Source organism: Siphateles boraxobius, unplaced genomic scaffold, assembly GCF_051911475.1.
Source record: "Siphateles boraxobius isolate OS27281-9 unplaced genomic scaffold, OSU_SipBor_1 158, whole genome shotgun sequence".
Classification (NCBI taxonomy): Eukaryota; Metazoa; Chordata; class Actinopteri; order Cypriniformes; family Leuciscidae; genus Siphateles; species Siphateles boraxobius.
Window position 1 is genome coordinate 495,061 of NW_027508764.1, and position 17,335 is coordinate 512,395.

Genomic DNA, 17,335 nt, shown 5'->3' on the forward strand with positions numbered 1-17,335 from the left:
CGTCCGGGAAGAGAGGTATTGGGGTTTGCCGTGGACGAGGGTCGGCGGCCTTACCCAAAACCCATCGTCCCAGGAAAGCATGGCCGTCATCTCCGGATCAGACTCAGGCACAGCCGTATGCACACCGGAAGGTGGCAGCTGTGACGAGCCCTCACTTCCAGAAGACTCAAACCCACCTAGTGATGCTGCAACAGACATGGCATCTTCCTCTGTAGCTTCAACTGAAACACGCGGGCCACCAGAGGGTAGACTCGCGGGAATCAGCAGTTCACTAGCGGGCACCGTCATTGAAGAGGTGGGCTGGGGTCGCGGACACATAGTCGGCGCCTTGATCCAGACCGTAACCCTCAGGTCACCCTGGCCACCAGCCGAAGATCGGGGGGTGGATGAGGGGACTCTCATTCTTGCGAGTTCACGGAGTCTCGACCTATATATGACCCGATGATCACGTTCCCGGCGAGAACATGAGTGACCCACAAACGCTGTTCAAAGCGCAAACACAGTAGACAGCGCTCGTGCCCATCAGAGTCCGATACCAGTCCGCTGCAACCAGAAATGCACGGGCGAGCCGTCTTTAAAAAGACGTGCCGCGTGCGAGCTCTTTTATGAGAGGAGAAAAAACTCCGCGATGTTGAAGCACACAGGGAGACACACACACACACTGGCAGATTACTGCAGAGATCAGCAGGCACTGTGAGCTCGCTGCAGATCGCCGTCACACCAACACCGGAGAGAGAAGCTCGTCTCGTAGAGCGAAGTCAGAGATGACTGTGGAGTGAAGAAATACTCTTGGCTCCGAAGCGAAAACATATCTGCTTGCTGCCGGCTTCCTCCTTTTATACCCACGAGGTGGGGCGGAGATACGCTATGCAAATTCCGCAGACCCATGGCATTTCTTTGCCATTGGCTCGTTTTGTAATACTCGAAGTCGATAGGTGTTTTAAGCGAAACCCCATTCGTCGTCATCCGACGTAACTCGGAGTGACAACGAAAGGGAACAGCTGTTTTACATTGAAATAATATTTCACAATATTACTGGGTTTGCTTTGTATTTTCAATCAAATGAATACAGCCTTGGTGAGTGACTTATTTTAAAAACATAAAAAATCTTACCGAGCCCAAACTTTTGAACAGCAGTGTATATATGTATATGAATTTTGTAAATATATATACGAACACCTAGTTTGTTGTGCCTTGTATATAGGCATGTGTAGGGCTGCATAAAATAATAACAATAGCCTAGATAGCAGGCAGCCTATAATTGAACACTTCAGTAACACTACACTAGACAAACATATATTGTTTATCATATTTTACTTCCAATATTTCTATTCGTTATGAAATGAGATGAGTTTGGTGTGAAGCCTAATGTTTGGCGTGTTTTGCTTTTCAAACGCACAGTGTGACTCAGACCCAAACTCAGCGCGTGCAGCGATCGAGCCGCTCCAAACTATGAAACATTACTGTTACATTATACATCTACGTTTGAGCAGATATCCACAAACACAGTATTTAACAGTAAACACAGGTCTAAACATTAAAATATTCACCATATTTGAATAAACACTCATACTAGCATACTTGTATCTCATTTCATAATATTTTAGGCTGGCACCAGTTTAGTAGCTACAATGTAAAGTTTATGCAACAATTAAACACTTACTATTATGTCTCTTACCTTAAAAATTGTTCACATAATCAAAACGTCTTCTTCTGAGGTAAATCCAAGGTAAATCCACAGCAAAAACACTCTTCCAAACTGATGAAAAGCAGAGAAATACTGGAGTCGCTGCTTCTTTGTTTAGAGCTGATGAGGGCGTTAACCCTCTGAGGTCGAGGGTTTTCGCTTTTTTTCTTATCTGTGCAAAAGAAACTCAAAATACTCTGTTGATTTTGATCTTACATATTAAGTGTTGTACATCATTAGATCCTGATAAGTGTCTATTTTTTTTGTGGATACTCACAATAAAAACAAAGTGTTGTGCTTTTCGCCAAATAAAGAAAAACAAACATGATGCATGTTCTACCTTCTCTCGGTCAGTTAAGTCCATTCTGAAACGCGTCCGAAAATTAACTGTAAAACCGCTTAAAAAAAAACGCACCACTTTTAAATGAATTAATTTATATAAAAAAACAAATATTCTCAGTTTATGTAATCTGTATGAAAAGAGAGAGATGTCTGTCTTTTTCTTTCCAGCTCATTATATATAATTACGCGTTAATGTGCCACGCCCACGGAGAGCACGCGGTATTCAAACGCAAATGATCTAAGGGTCAATATCACTGTAGGGTGCCTTTTGGTGTCCTGAACATAAAGAACTAATTTTCCATTATAACTTAACATACAAATGACTATGAAAGGGTGTGTTATATAAGGCTAAGTTTTTTTTATTCATAGCAGTAGCATTATTTGGCTCTTTAGATACATTTTCAAAATTTTCTATAGTTTTGTATAAGAGGATGTATGTTATTTTGCTATGTCCCAGGCACTGCTCATCAAATTTGAATGAGAGTAAAATAGTCAAATCATATTTATTTTTTATTTATTTTTTCCTATTAATATTTTGTTTAATAAGATATTACTCAAATTGGGTGTATTGATCAGTTTATAATAAAAACAGTATTTTTATTTAATAAAAAAGAAGAGTTTGTCCATGTCCCTTAAATGGTTGTCCACCCTGTCGTATTGTGGAATCTGCCCCTTTAAGAATAGGCCACCCCCTTTAGTAACATCAGGACAACAGATTTTTGTATCTCTATAGTGGTGGGAAATTCACCTTCTGAGGTGAGTAGCTGCTGATTTTACAACTAACAAATTTTCTTCATATGAGTTTGCTTACTTGTTTTGCCAAAGCTTAACATGGCCACCCTGTCGGCATAAAATATACCGGAAGTGATTAAAATACAATAATTTCCAAATATGTACGTTTTAATATACCAAATTCTCTTCAACAACCAGACTAACTATTTACCTAGTCACAGTTTGTTGTAAGCTAATATGCTAATTGAAGCTCAAAATGTCCAACCTGTCTATGTTCCAAAATGTCCACCCTGTCGGCCACTTAGACTCGATAGGGTGGACATACACATGACAGGGTGGACATAGCATTCATTTGTAGTTAATACTGCAATTTATAGAAATGTTATATTGCATTTTATGGAAACATATAATATAATATAATATAACAAGATCATATTTTGTTATATAAAAAAACATAAAATCATTGCTGTTCTCAGGACATGCCTCTGAGTGCGGCAGAAATTGCGCCAGTTTGGGGCAAGTTGTTCCACGTGTTGTAAATGTTACAAATTGATGGAACATATTTACTACAATATTTCTTGGCCACAAATAAAAAACTAATTGTTACATTTAATGTACTTGCCTTGTCATGTATTGTTATTATAATTTTCCTTATGTTAACATTTTGCTGAAAAGACGGGCCGGTTTTTGAACTCTTTGCCTTTTTCATCTCAACCAGAGAGGCCATTCTAAATTCTCAGTTATATCAATGTGATTGAGAATGTAATTATATATTTATTTTTTTAAGTTGAATAAATGTTTCATTGTCATATTTTGTCATGTTTTTTGTGTTCTGCTTTATGTGTCCACTCCGTCGTGTGCTTGTCCACCCTGTCGTGGGCTTGTCCACCCTGTCATCTTGGTATTTTTAAATAATATTTTAAATAATAATTTAATCATACCTATATAATCCATTGTGCTAGGTGTGGGGGCCATAACATGCAAAATAAAAAACTGCATCCAAATAATCAAATATTTCTCCAAATAAGAAAAAAATACATGTGCGAATTGTACGAGTTTCTTTAAAAACACATGATTTACATAAAATCTTTTATGTATTTATAATTTTAAAGCAAACAAATAACCCTGTTTAGGAAAGGGACATCATACCTTTCAGAAAGTATCATTTGTATCTTAATAATGCAATGAAAACATATTTAACAGTAATTTATATGTCCACGACAGGGTGGACATATCTATGCTTTATGCTCTAAAAAATGACCCATAATAAAAAATAAAAAAATTGTGGGAGTTCAGATAATATATGTATTATAGTATTTGAATGTCTACTATGACATGACATAAAGCGAATGGTAAATTAAAATCAAAATGTGTGAGTATTGTGAGGTTGAAGGCACTCTATGGTGATATTGACCCCCAAGGCAAGGCATTCAAACATTTCAACGCCCACCAGCTGCATTATAAAACACATCGTGTTTATCCCTACGCTGTGAGCAATAATACTATCTAATAACCCTGGAAAATGTACCAGAAGTGCTGGTAGTTTCATTTCGAGGAGCAACGGATCCAGCTGATGTAGTAAGTCATTTATTCTTAAGTGCTTTGTTCTAATCACGATATTGAATAGTGTCTGACTGTAAACCGCAAAAAGACTGTTTAAATATGAATTGCGTGTCTGTGTGTAGGCTAAATGATGAATGAACGGCACAGGCGTGCGGGCTGTTGTTTACTACAGTTTTACAGCGCGTGTCTGTGCCGTTCATTCACTCTCGCACCTACATTAGTAAACGTTATGTTTACATGAACACATCCAAACTATATTGCTATAGCCTACTAAGATGAGTAAAAATAGACTGAAATATGTTGAAATAAAATGTCTGTATAGGCAACAAACTGCAAATTCACATGTATATGCTAATATATCATACACAATAAGTTACTGACTAAATATGAATGTTTAGAAAAGATTTTGTGATTAGTTTTGGATAGATTATAAAGTTTTGACTGTAAAAAAGACTACTGTCACATTAAATAGGTAAGCTTTTGTTCACCAATTTCTGCTCATAGTTAAATATACTATAGTATGATGTTTTGCCAAAAAAAAGTAGGTATATTGAATTGTCAACTAAGATGTTATTATAGTGTTTGTTCCAATATTCAAAGTAATGAATCCTTACCTTTTTTAATACGTATGATAAAATGTATACTTTTTACAAAGAAATACACTTGAAATATTGTTAAAATTGTAATGGTTGTTATAATTGTAACCTATTTGTAATTGGTTAAAATTTCTAATTGTAAAATATGTATATATAGATAATTTATTTTGTCCTTGCATTCTTTGGGATCCTGTGACACACCTGTGTGAAAGGGCTAATTAATATGCAGCTCATTATGTATTTGGCACACTATCCGGCCTTTGTCTTCTCAGGTGTGAACCTGCCTCCACGCATATTACCTTTCCAAACAAAAGGTGTCTTATAAAATTTAAGTCAATGTATTGTTTTGTGTAAATGATTAGGAAGGATGATTTTCAGATCATTTTGAAGCAAAAATTCTAGGCAACAACACTCATTAGTCAAAAGTCTTGTGGACACATATTTAGTATGTGTTTTGTGGCCTTATTTCAGACACTTTAAGTTTTATTTTTTTCAATAACCACGCATAAACATTATTCTCTAAAAAATAAAAACATGTACATAAATGTTGCTCACATATTACGGTAGCCCCGTTTGTGCTATATAGAGTGATTTTACACCTTCGAAAACCCCTTAGACCTCAGAGGGTTAACAGCTCTGCGTTCCTTCACGTGGATAATTTGCATGAGTACAGCTTGCACGCGTGGGGGTGTGGTCACATTAAAGTTAATGAGCTCGGGCTGGAGAAACTATACATGTCATTGCTTTCATACGGATTTCTTAAACCGAGAATATTTGTTTTTGATATGATTTACTTCATTTAAAAAAAGGAGACTTCAAGCTTTGTAAACACATTACTTTCACGTGTGGGTGGCAAGTATTGGCTGAGTTACATATCATTTTCTGTTGCGTTTCACAATGAACTTCACATTGAGAGAGAAGACAAAACGCGCATCATGTTTTTTTTCTTTATTTTACAAAAAAAACTTTTTGTTTTTATTATTAGTGTACACAAATAAAAGAAGACATTTAACAGTTTTTAATGATGTATAACACTTGCCTGTATGACAAAAATCGATGGAGTTATTTGAGTCTCTTTTGCACTGATAAGAAAAAAAGCGAGACTATTCGACCTCGCGATAGCCGACCTCAGAGGGTTAAACATTCTAAGGTTTGATGTTTACTGATAATGACTGTCGTCAATAACAACGCCACTGTATAACGCACCGCGACTGGCACCATCTTGTATCCACTTAGAGATTCTATTAAAAATGACCACTTGTTTTGTTGCCTGGACGATTGTTTTGTACATTGTAATGGGTTATAAAGTGACAAGCTGGATTTACATCATTCCTTACATCTTAGAACCTTTATCACAGACAAAACAGATAATAGATCATATGTTTTGTCTATATAATACAGCTAGAATAAAAAAATAGAATTTTTGATTATGATTTTTTTATTATTTTTTTTATGGCATGAAATGACTTTGAGACTCGACTCAGACTCGTGACAAAAGACTCCAGGCTTGACTCGGACTTTAGATGAAAGACTTGTGAACATCTCTGCCTCAGTATGTGCTAGATGGCTGTATAGATCTGATCAGAACCTTATTCTCCTTTCAGAAGAAATTATAGTTTATGAAATAAGAGAGGTCTCTTGTCAGTTTATAATAAATGGATGTGTAATTATTCAACAGATTTAACAAGCTTTTGTTGTGAGTTCCTGATGTCACAGTCTCAGATATCTTCATTATTTCTGTGTGTTTGTAGATTACGGCGCTGTAAGATGACAGGAGAAGGCTGTGGTTATCTGGCTTCAGCTCGGTGTTCATACCTGAGAGAGCTGGATCTGAGTGACAATCACCTGGGAGACTCAGGACTCGAGATGCTTTATGAACTACTGAAGGATCCAAACTGCACACTGAACAAACTCGAGTATGTTGAGCAATAAGATTCATCTAATCCTGTGAATATATGTATTTGTATTTCAGTCCTACCATATTCAAGTGTACAGTGTACAGTCGAAAGGCTCTGTAGTAGAGCTAAATCCAGCCAGGACGATTGTTTTGTACATTATAATGGGTTATAAAGTAACAAGCTGGATTAACATCATCCCTTACATCTTAGAACCTTTATTACAGACAAAACAGATAATAGATCATATGTTTTGCCTAAATAATACAGCTAGGATAAAAATAGGATTTTTGAGTATGATTTTTTTTTTGTAACGCATGAAATGACTTAAGACTCGACTCGGACTCGTGATAAAAGACTCCAGACTTGACTCGGACTTCCGATGAAAGACTTGTGAACATCTCTGCCTCAGTATATGCTAGATTGCTGTATAGATCTAATCAGAACTATATTGTCCTTTCAGCAGAACTTATAAATTAGGAAATAAGAGAGATATCTTATCAGTTTATAATAAATGGATGTGTAATTATTCAACAGATTTAACAAGCTTTTGTTGTGAGTTCCTGATGTCACAGTCTCAGATATCTTCATTGTTTCATGTGTGTTTGTAGATTATGGGGCTGTGATGTGACAGAAGAAGGCTGTGGTTATCTGGCTTTAGCTCTGTGTTCAAACCCCTCACACCTGAAAGAGCTGGATCTGAGCGACAATCGCCTGGGAGACTCGGGACTCAAGATGCTCTCTGATCTACTGAAGGATTCAAACTGCACACTGAACAAACTCGAGTATGTTGAGCAATGAGATTCATCTCATCCTGTGAATATATGTATTTGTATTTCAGTCTTACCATATTCAAGTGTACAGGGGAGTGAAATGTCGAAAGGCTCTGTAGTAGAGCTGCGTGGAGGAAAATATTTACTGATTTACTTTGGTACAATATCAATCTCAAGGAGTAGGCCTTCTGAAAAAGACAGATCACGCAAACATTTTAAATCTGTCATTATTTACTCAGCCTCACGTTATCCAAACCTGCATGACTACGTTTATTTTGCTGAACACAAAAGAAGGCACTCTTTTTTTTTTAGTCAGTGGTCACCAAAACTTCAAGATATCATCTTTTGTGCTCGGCAGAAGAAATCCATACAGCTTCTCTTAACGAGAAGACCCCCCGAAGATGTTCGGTATCTCTGTGCTTCTTTCCAGCAAGATGGGTTGGAGCGAGGGCTGTCTCCCTTCACCCTCTAAGTGTATGTGGCCTTATAACCGCACATCACAATGCACTAGTGGGGTTTTAATTGGTATCCCAATCAGTCGACTCGTCGACTACGTCGAACGTGAGCGACTGAAAGGGAATGTCTCGGTTACGTATCTAACCCTCATTCCCTGAAGGAGGGAACGGAGACGTAGTCCCGTCGCCACTATTGCTGGACCACTGCTGACTCCTAGCTCAGGTCGGATCCTCAGCGAAAAACAAATGGTGCGTGCATCCTCTTCCGTATTTATACCCGTGCAGCGGGGCGGAGTGTGATGTGAAAATCTTGCACGCCAATGTGCATTGGCTCATTTTATCAATACTCGAAGATGACAGGCTCCCTAAGCGTGATCCCAATCAGTTGACACGTCGACTACGTCTCCGTTCCCTCCTTCAGGGAACGAGGGTTACATACGCAACCGAGAGGTTTTGTCTATATAATACAACTAGAATAAAAATAGGATTTCTGAGTGAGAAATTTTTTTTTTTTTTTTGGTAAGGCATGAAATGACTCGAGACTCGATTCGAACTTCAGATGAAAGACTTGTGAACATCTCTGCCTCAGTAAGTGCTTGATGGCTGTATATATCTGATCAGAACCATATTCTCCTTTCAGCAGAATTTGTAGTTTATGAAATGAGAGAGATCTCTTATCAGTTTATATTAAATGTATGTGTAATTATTCAACAGATTTAAAAAGATTTTGTTGTGAGTATTGATGTCACAGTCTCAGATATCTTCATTGTTTCTGTGTGTGTTTGTAGATTACGGCTCTGTGGGGTGACAGGAGAAGGCTGTGGTTATCTGGCTTCAGCTCTGTGTTCAAACCCCTCACACCTGAGAGAGCTGGATCTGAGCGTCAATCACCTGGGAGACTCAGGACTCTAGATGCTTTCTGATCTACTGAAGGATCCAAATTGCAAACTGAACAAACTCAAGTATGTTGAGCAACAAGATTCATCTCATCCTGTGAATATATGTATTTGTATTTAAGTCTTACCATATTCAAGTGTACAGGGGAGTGAAATGTCGATAGGGTCTGTAGTAGAGCTACGTGGAGGAAAAACTTTACACAGTACGAGAGCACTGAGAAGAGTATGCTGTCATAACTCACATTATGTGATGTGATGAGCTGTGATGACACTCAATTATATATCTCATCACGACCAGATGAAAACACTAACTTATCTAAATTGACAGAGTGTCTAAATGATATAAAATGCTGGATGACGTGTAATTTCCTGCTATTAAATTCAGATAAAACGGAGGTACTACTTATTGGTCCAAAAAACTACCCACAAAATCCCTTACAATACAACTTTAATTTAGAAGGATGTCCTGTTACTTTATCCACTACAGTAAAAGACCTGGGTGTTATACTAGACCGCAACTTGACTTTCGAAAATCATATTTCATATATTACAAGAACAGCCTTTTTCCACCTTAGAAACATTGCTAAGCTACGCAACATGCTATCTGTTTCTGATGCAGAAAAGTTAGTTCATGCATTCATGACCTCGAGACTAGATTACTGTAATGCTTTATTAGCTGGCTGTCCTGCATCCTCAATCAACAAGCTACAGTTAGTGCAAAATGCAGCTGCTAGAGTTCTTACTAGATCAAGAAAATATGATCATATAACTCCTATTTTATCATCTCTACACTGGTTACCTATTAAGTTACGTATCAATTACAAAGTATTCCTACTGACCTATAAAGCCCTAAATGGTTTAGCTCCTGCGTATTTAACAGACCTTCTATCGCCATACAATCCATCGCGCTCTTTAAGATCACTAAATTCGAGGCTTCTGGTCATTCCTAGGATATCTAAGTCCACTAAAGGAGGGAGGGCGTTCTCGCATTTAGCTCCTAAACTCTGGAATAGCCTTCCTGATATTGTACGAGACTCAGACTCGCTGTCCCAGTTTAAAACTAGATTAAAGACGCATCTCTTTAACCAAGCATTCACTTAATGCTTAACCTTTAATACTACTGCTGAATCAGTTCGAATGCATTAACATTATGAACATCAGCTATGCTAATTATTTCCCATCTGCCTTTCTGCTGTTATCTCGGGACGCTAGTCCCGAGGTAAATAGCGTTCGTCAGCTCCAGTTTGTATCCAGCCTCTCACGGAGACTTCAGATGCCCCAACGCCTGTGAAGAGACGACTCGACGCCTGTGAAGAGACGACTCAAAGCCGGCGATATGTTATGCCATAAATTAATACTTGATTAACTAACTGTATTTTTCTATGTACATTTCCGAAATGCAATTTCTGTAAAGCTGCTTTGAGACAATGTGTATTGTGAAAAGCGCTATACAAATAAATTTGAATTGAATTTGAATTGAATAACTAGGGTTGGGAACCGACAATCGGTTCTTATCCAGAACCGTTAGTGGTTTTGAAAAATACTGGAACCGTGGTAAATTCCTAAGTTTCAGTTCCGAAAACGGTTCTGTTGCGATGTGTGGGTGAAGTGCTGGGAGCTTATCCTTTAACCCTCTGAGGTCTAAGGGGTTTTTGGGGTCCTTTAGGTGTTCTGACATGCTCTGACATTTGTGCTTTTTTCAGTTATTTATAAACATGTTAATGGCAAAGGTGTAAATTCACTCTATATAACACAAACGGGGCTACCGTAATATGTGAGCAACATGTATGCACATGTTTGTATTTTTTAGAGAATAATGTTTATGCGTGGTTATTGAAAAAACTAAAACTTAAAGTGTCTGAAATAAGGCCACAAAACACATACTAAATATGTGTCCACAAGACTTTTGACTAATGAGTGTTATTGCCTAGAATTTTTGCTTCAAAATGATCTGAAAATCATCCTTCCTAATCATTTACACAAAACAATACATTGATTAAAATTTTATAAAACACCTTTTGTTTGGAAAGGCAATATGCGTGGAGGCAGGTTCACACCTGAGAAGACAAAGGCCGGATAATGTGCCGCATACATAATGAGCTGCATATTAATTAGCCCTTTCACACAGGTGTGTCACAGGATCCCAAAGAATGCAAGGACAAAATAAATTATCTATATATATATTTTACAATTAGAAATTGTAACCAATTACAAATAGGTTACAATTACAACAACAATTTTAACAATATTTCAAGTGTATTTCTTTGTAAAAAGCATACATTTTATCATACGTATTAAAAAAGGTAAGGATTCATTAGTTTGAATATTGGAACAAACACTATAATAACATCTTAGTTGACAATTCAATATACCTACTTTTTTTTGACAAAACATCATACTATAGTATATTTAACTATGAGCAGAAATTGGTGAACAAAAGCGTACCTATTTAATGTGACAGTAGTCTTTTTTTACAGTCAAAACTTTATAATCCATCCAAAACTAATCACAAAATCTTGTCTAAACATTCATATTTAGTCTGTAACATATTGTGTATGATATATTAGCATATACATGTGAATTTGCAGTTTGTTGCCTATACAGAGATTTTATTTCAACATATTTCAGTCTATTGTTACTTATCTTAGTAGGCTATAGCAATATAGTTTGGATGTGTTCATGTAAACATAACGTTTACTAATGTAGGTGCGAGAGTGAATGAACGGCACAGACACACGCTGTAAAACTGTAGTAAACAACAGCGCGCGCGCCTGTGGTGTTCATTCATCATTTAGCCTACACATAGACACGCAATTCATATTTAAACAGTCTTTTTGCGGTTTACAGTCAGACACTATTCAATATCGCGATTAGAACAAAGCACTTAAGAATAAATGACTTACTACATCAGCTGGATCCGTTGCTCCTCGAAATGAAATTAGGCCTACCAGCACTTCTGTTACATTTTCCAGTGTCATTAGATAGTATTATTCCTCAATGCGTAGGGATACGCTGTGCACACAGCTGTAGTAAGATACTTTCTAAAAACGATGTGTTTTATAATCCAGCTGGTGGGCGTTGGCATGTTTGAATGGCTTGCCTTAGATCATTTGCGTTTGAATACCGCGCGCTCTCCGTGGGCTTGGCACATTAACGCGTAATCAGGTATAATGAGCTGGAAAGAAAAAGACTGACATCTCTCTATTTTCATACAGATTACATAAACTGAGAATTTTTTGTATTTTTATATAAATTAATTCATTTAAAAGAAGAGAGTTCAAGCTTCATTATGGAAAAACACTCGTGCCTGTATGACAAGTATTCGCGATATTACAGTTAATTTTCGGACGCGTTTCAGAATGGACTTCACTGACAGAGAGAAGGCAGAATGCGCATCTTGTTTGTTTTTCTTTTTTTGGCGAAAAGCACAACACTTTGTTTTTATTGAGAGACATAGATTTATAGATTTATACAATCTAGGTTGTATAACGTTATATTCCAGTTTTAAAATGGGGGTAAAGTACAAAAAGAGAGAGAGAGAGATTTGATCTGTAAATTGCTAAATAAAGTTGACCAGACTTGACTATTAAAACCAAATTCACTGAGTTGAAATATGTTGAAATTGAATTTTTTTTGTAATTAAATTATATTTCATTAAACATTTTTTAGATATTTAATATATATTCGGCCAAATGATTTCTTAAAAAAAAATGAAATTCATAATTTCTTCAGTATTTCTTGTTGCCTTTAATTGCCTTTACAGTTCCCATATCATAGTAGTATTTAATTCAAAAGGGTTGAACAGTTCTCGTTGTGTTTATCACTGGCTGGCACAAGCAAGTTCATCATTTAATCCCTGTTTGTCACACATTTGGAGTATGGTCATGGTGAATCTTATGCACTGCAGTATAGCTTTACCAGCTCTTAACACGGTGGAATTATTGGCCCATCAGAGAAGTCCCGTTGCTTATAATAATGCTCTGTTCACACCGAACGCATATAGAACGTCAAATACGCATCTATCGCGTCTAGTTAGAAGCTTGAACATTCACTCGAGTTCAAATTTTTCAACTTGCGCGAAAGACGTTCGCGGCAAACGCATTTGCATTTGCATCTTTGCTTTGACTTTGTATGTAATCTACTCGCGCAAATAATTAAATTCGCGTTCGGTGTGAACACACCATAAGAGGATAATAAGACGACATGTAGACACTGCAGTGCACTGATAGTCTGAGCTCACCCACTGCACCCTGCCAACATGCTGCTTCTCTGCGCTCTCTTTTCACAAACTATGAAAACATTTTTAAAAATCGGGGTAACTATTAACAAGGAGATATGTCTGTGTAAAATTTTTGGCTTTAAAATGTAGGTAAGTTAAAGTTTCAAAAAATTAAAATACTCAAAGTTCAGCAGAACTTATATGAAATGAGAGATCTCTTATCAGTTTATAATACATGGATGTGTAATTATTCAACAGATTTAACAACCTTTTGTTGTGAGTTCTGATGTCACAGTCTCAGATATCTTCATTGTTTCTGTGTGTGTTTGTAGATTACAGGGCTGTTATGTGACAGGAGAAGGCTGTGGTTATCTGGCTTTAGCTCTGTGTTCAAACCCCTCATACCTGAGAGAGCTGGATCTGAGCCTCAATCACCTGGGAGAATCAGGACTCAAGATGCTCTCTGATCTACTGAAGGATCAAAACTGCGCACTGAATAAACTTGAGTATGTTGAGCAATATGATTCATCTCGTTCTGTGAATATACTGTATGCATGTATTTGTATTTCAGTCTTACCATATTCAAGTGTACAGGGGATTGAAATGTCGTAAGGCTCTGTAGTAGAGCTGCGTGGAGGAAACGATTACTGATTTACTTAGTACAATATCAATCTCTAGGAGTAGACCATCTGAAAAAGATAGTTCACGCAAACATTTTAAATCTGTCATTATTTATTAACCTCATGTCATCCAAACCTGCATGACTACCTTTATTCTGCCGGACACAAAAGAAGACACTCTTTTCAGGTCAGTGGTCACCAAAACTTCTAAAAATCATCTTTTGTGTTCAGCAGAAGAAATCCATACAGGTTTGGAATGACATGAGAGTGAATAAATTATGACAAAGTTTTAATTTTAGTGTAAACTGTCCCTTTAAGAAAGGGCAGGTTTTATTTGGCTCAGAATCAGTGGACTGCTTCTTTGGTGTTGATTTGGTAAGAATATAACCATGTTGTGCTTGGACTGACAGGTTTGTCATATTTCCTCTTTGACTGACTGCACTTGATCTATTGTACAGGTTTTACATGGCATTTTTTATTTGAGTTTTTAAAACTAAAATACTCCCATTCAATTGAGGTGCTTCCATGTTGTGACACTGGATCTTCTTCTGCAGTTTCATTGTCTTCACCTTCAAGGGATCATGTTGACAAGCTAACACACGTTTGGGGTCTTTCACACATGGTTCTTTCATCTGTCTTCACTATTTCTTATAAACAAGCATTGGACAGGCGTCTTTGACTATTGTGTTGTAATCCTCAATGGTTTTTTCACTCTTTCTCATGTGATATTGCTTGATTAGCTTTATCTTCAAAACATATAAATTGATTATGCGTTTAAATATTAATTAATAAACATATTTATAAGGGCTTTATTTGTATTAATGCCCTCAGTAAGAAAATATGTGTTTTTATAGTGTAAATCATGGAATATGACACAGATATGTTTGCACACACACATATATCTGTGGTTAATGTTGTTTTGTTCTCTTTTCTTATCTTCAGATGTTTGTAATATCTCACTGGATCCAAACACAGCAGTCACTCGTCTCATTCTGTCTAAGGAGAACAGAAACATGACACACGTGTTTGAGGATCAGCCGTATCCTGATCATCCAGAGATATTTGATGAGTGTCGTCAGGTTCTGTGTGGAGAGAGTCTGACTGGACGCTGTTACTGGGAGGCTGAATGGAGTCAGTCAAGGAATATTAGTTACATATAAAGGAGTCAGCAGCAAAGAAAGTACTGTAAATTTGGATTCAACTAAATATCCTGGAGATCTGTTCTGATTACAGATTTACTGGCAGAGTAAGAGTATTTCTGGACTGACTTTGTTCTTCTACAGCGTCTCTGACACTCACACACATTTAACACAGTTTATTTAGTCTTCTTTTATCTTTTTGTTTTCTCTGCTGCTTCACAAATTGGATGATTTCTGAGGTTGGTTTTATGAAAGAGCTTTACAGGGACTTGAGAAGAGCTTGTGCTGATAATCATTAAATCATCCATTAGCCAGTTGTACAGAATATCTTCTGCTTTTGTGCTTAAGCAGAAAGTCTACGAGTAATCATTCATTGTGCATGTTCATAGTTGATGATGCATTACATTGTTTCGATTCAGGTGAAATGTAAAGATTTAGATAATGTTCATATACATTGGCCACTGAAAGTATTTAGACACTTAAGCCACAATTAAGCATGTATAAATGTCTTTGCATTAGTTTTTCAATAAAAAAAATGAAAATATGAAATAATAGATAATTTCTGCACTCTCAGGGAATTTCTGTTTTAAAACGGCCTTTTCATAAGATACACCTTTATACCATATTTAACCATTAACGATACATATTAGTACTTTTGACAGCCTTTGTACCCTTTTCTATTTTTTTTAATGGCTAAACATTAAGGCTATTCCATTGGTTAGGATATTGATGTAGGAATTGTTCTTGCTAATAAAATTTTATGATGTTTCTCCATTTAAACCTATATAAAAGTTCATATCAGTATCGTCCCTCATACCAAATTTAACAACTATTACTGTACAGCAAAGTGACTGATCGTAAAGATCTTGTGACACAGTAAAGCAGAGGTTTAGTAAAGCATATAGTGAGTTTGTTAATGGTTTAGATGAAAATCAATTTCACACTTTCATTTAGACGTTTGTCTGTTTGGTGTTCGGCGCCCTCTGGCGGATGATGCTGTAAATTACACTAGACTAGTAAACCATTAAAGTCACTGAGAAATCAAAATGGATAATTCTTGTTTTTTATGGAATATTGCTGTGTTTATTCTTAATGATTTACCGATGAACATCATTATTGTGTTAAATTCATGATTCTGGCAATCTTGAATCAGAATAACTCCCTCTTGCAGCATCTCTTCTCTTCTCTGATGACGAGGGCGGGGCAACCTGTCACTCACATGAGATTCACAATAGCAAACCACAACCATCCAATGAATTTCTCACGGACAAAATCAAGCCCCGCCCACATTTGTTCTTGATCCAGGCCCTGTTCCAAATAAAACCCTGAGCCATCATGATCTTCCTCTGAGTCCACACTTTTGTGACGTTCCGCTTTGACTGTCAGCTAGGAGTTTGCTGTGAAGCTTACAGGATTGTTGGCTCGGCAAAAGTGTTTATTGAGGGAGCATATCAGCTGCAAGGGGGCGCTCGCAAGCACACGTCTGAAACCTAAAATGACAAATGGGACATCCTACAGTCTTGTGGACTTAACAGACACACGCGACGGCCATTGTAAAGGCCCTTTCACACAGGAAGAGTTTTATCAATGAGCATAGTCTGCTTTCTGATATTTATTTTAATATATTTGACTTTTTAATTTGTTTGTACAGTGGCTATTTTTCAGCTGTATTTATAATTTGGATAGTAGAATATTTTCTTTAAACGTTTAGTATGCTATTTGTTATTTTATTTATCTGTATTGTTTTATGGTGTGCAAATTTAAACACCTTTTACCTTATTTCAGCGTCCCGAGATAACAGCAGAAAGGCAGATGGGAAATAATTAGCATAGCTGATGTTCATAATGTTAATGCATTCGAACGGATTCAGCAGTGGTATAAAAGGTAATCATTAAGTGAATGCTTGGTTAAATAGATGCGTCTTTAATCTAGTTTTAAACTGGGACAGCGATGTCTGAGTCTCGAACAATATCAGGAAGGCTATTCCAGAGTTTAGGAGCTAAATGTGAGAACGCCCTCCCTCCTTTAGTGGACTTAGATATCCTAGGAATGACCAGAAGCCTATTACCTTACTTTTACATGGTGTTTAAACATAAATGTGTGTCAGGAGTATGTGTACACAACCACCCTATACTGGTAAAGATCCACCCACTCCTCTTTTTTTTAATCCTCATGAATCATAAGCAGTGTCTCAGAATAAGCCGTTTGTAGTTTCTATGTAATGTGACATCACATATGCTTAAGCCCCGCCCACGACTTCTGACGGACTCCGCCCAATTAGCATAGACTCCGCCCATGACTGCTAACGAACTCCGCCCTATTAGCATAGAGCCGCCCTCAGTGACTGTCAATTTCTTTCCCTGCTGTTTATGTTCACAGACATATCCGACTGTGTGTACGTCAACTTTGTCCGTTTTT

The 17,335-nt window shown here is 37.0% G+C and overlaps 1 pseudogene across 1 annotated transcript in view; it reads left to right on the forward strand.

Moving 5' to 3' along the window:
- Window positions 1-17,335, forward strand: part of LOC143738898 (uncharacterized) — an 84,809-nt pseudogene that overhangs the window by 39,250 nt on the left and 28,224 nt on the right. Inside the window, exons 12-15 of the transcript XR_013204069.1 lie at window positions 6,672-6,836; window positions 7,427-7,600; window positions 8,832-9,005; window positions 13,491-13,664. The product of XR_013204069.1 is annotated as an uncharacterized LOC143738898 (transcript). The remainder of the gene's footprint in view (window positions 1-6,671; window positions 6,837-7,426; window positions 7,601-8,831; window positions 9,006-13,490; window positions 13,665-17,335) is intronic.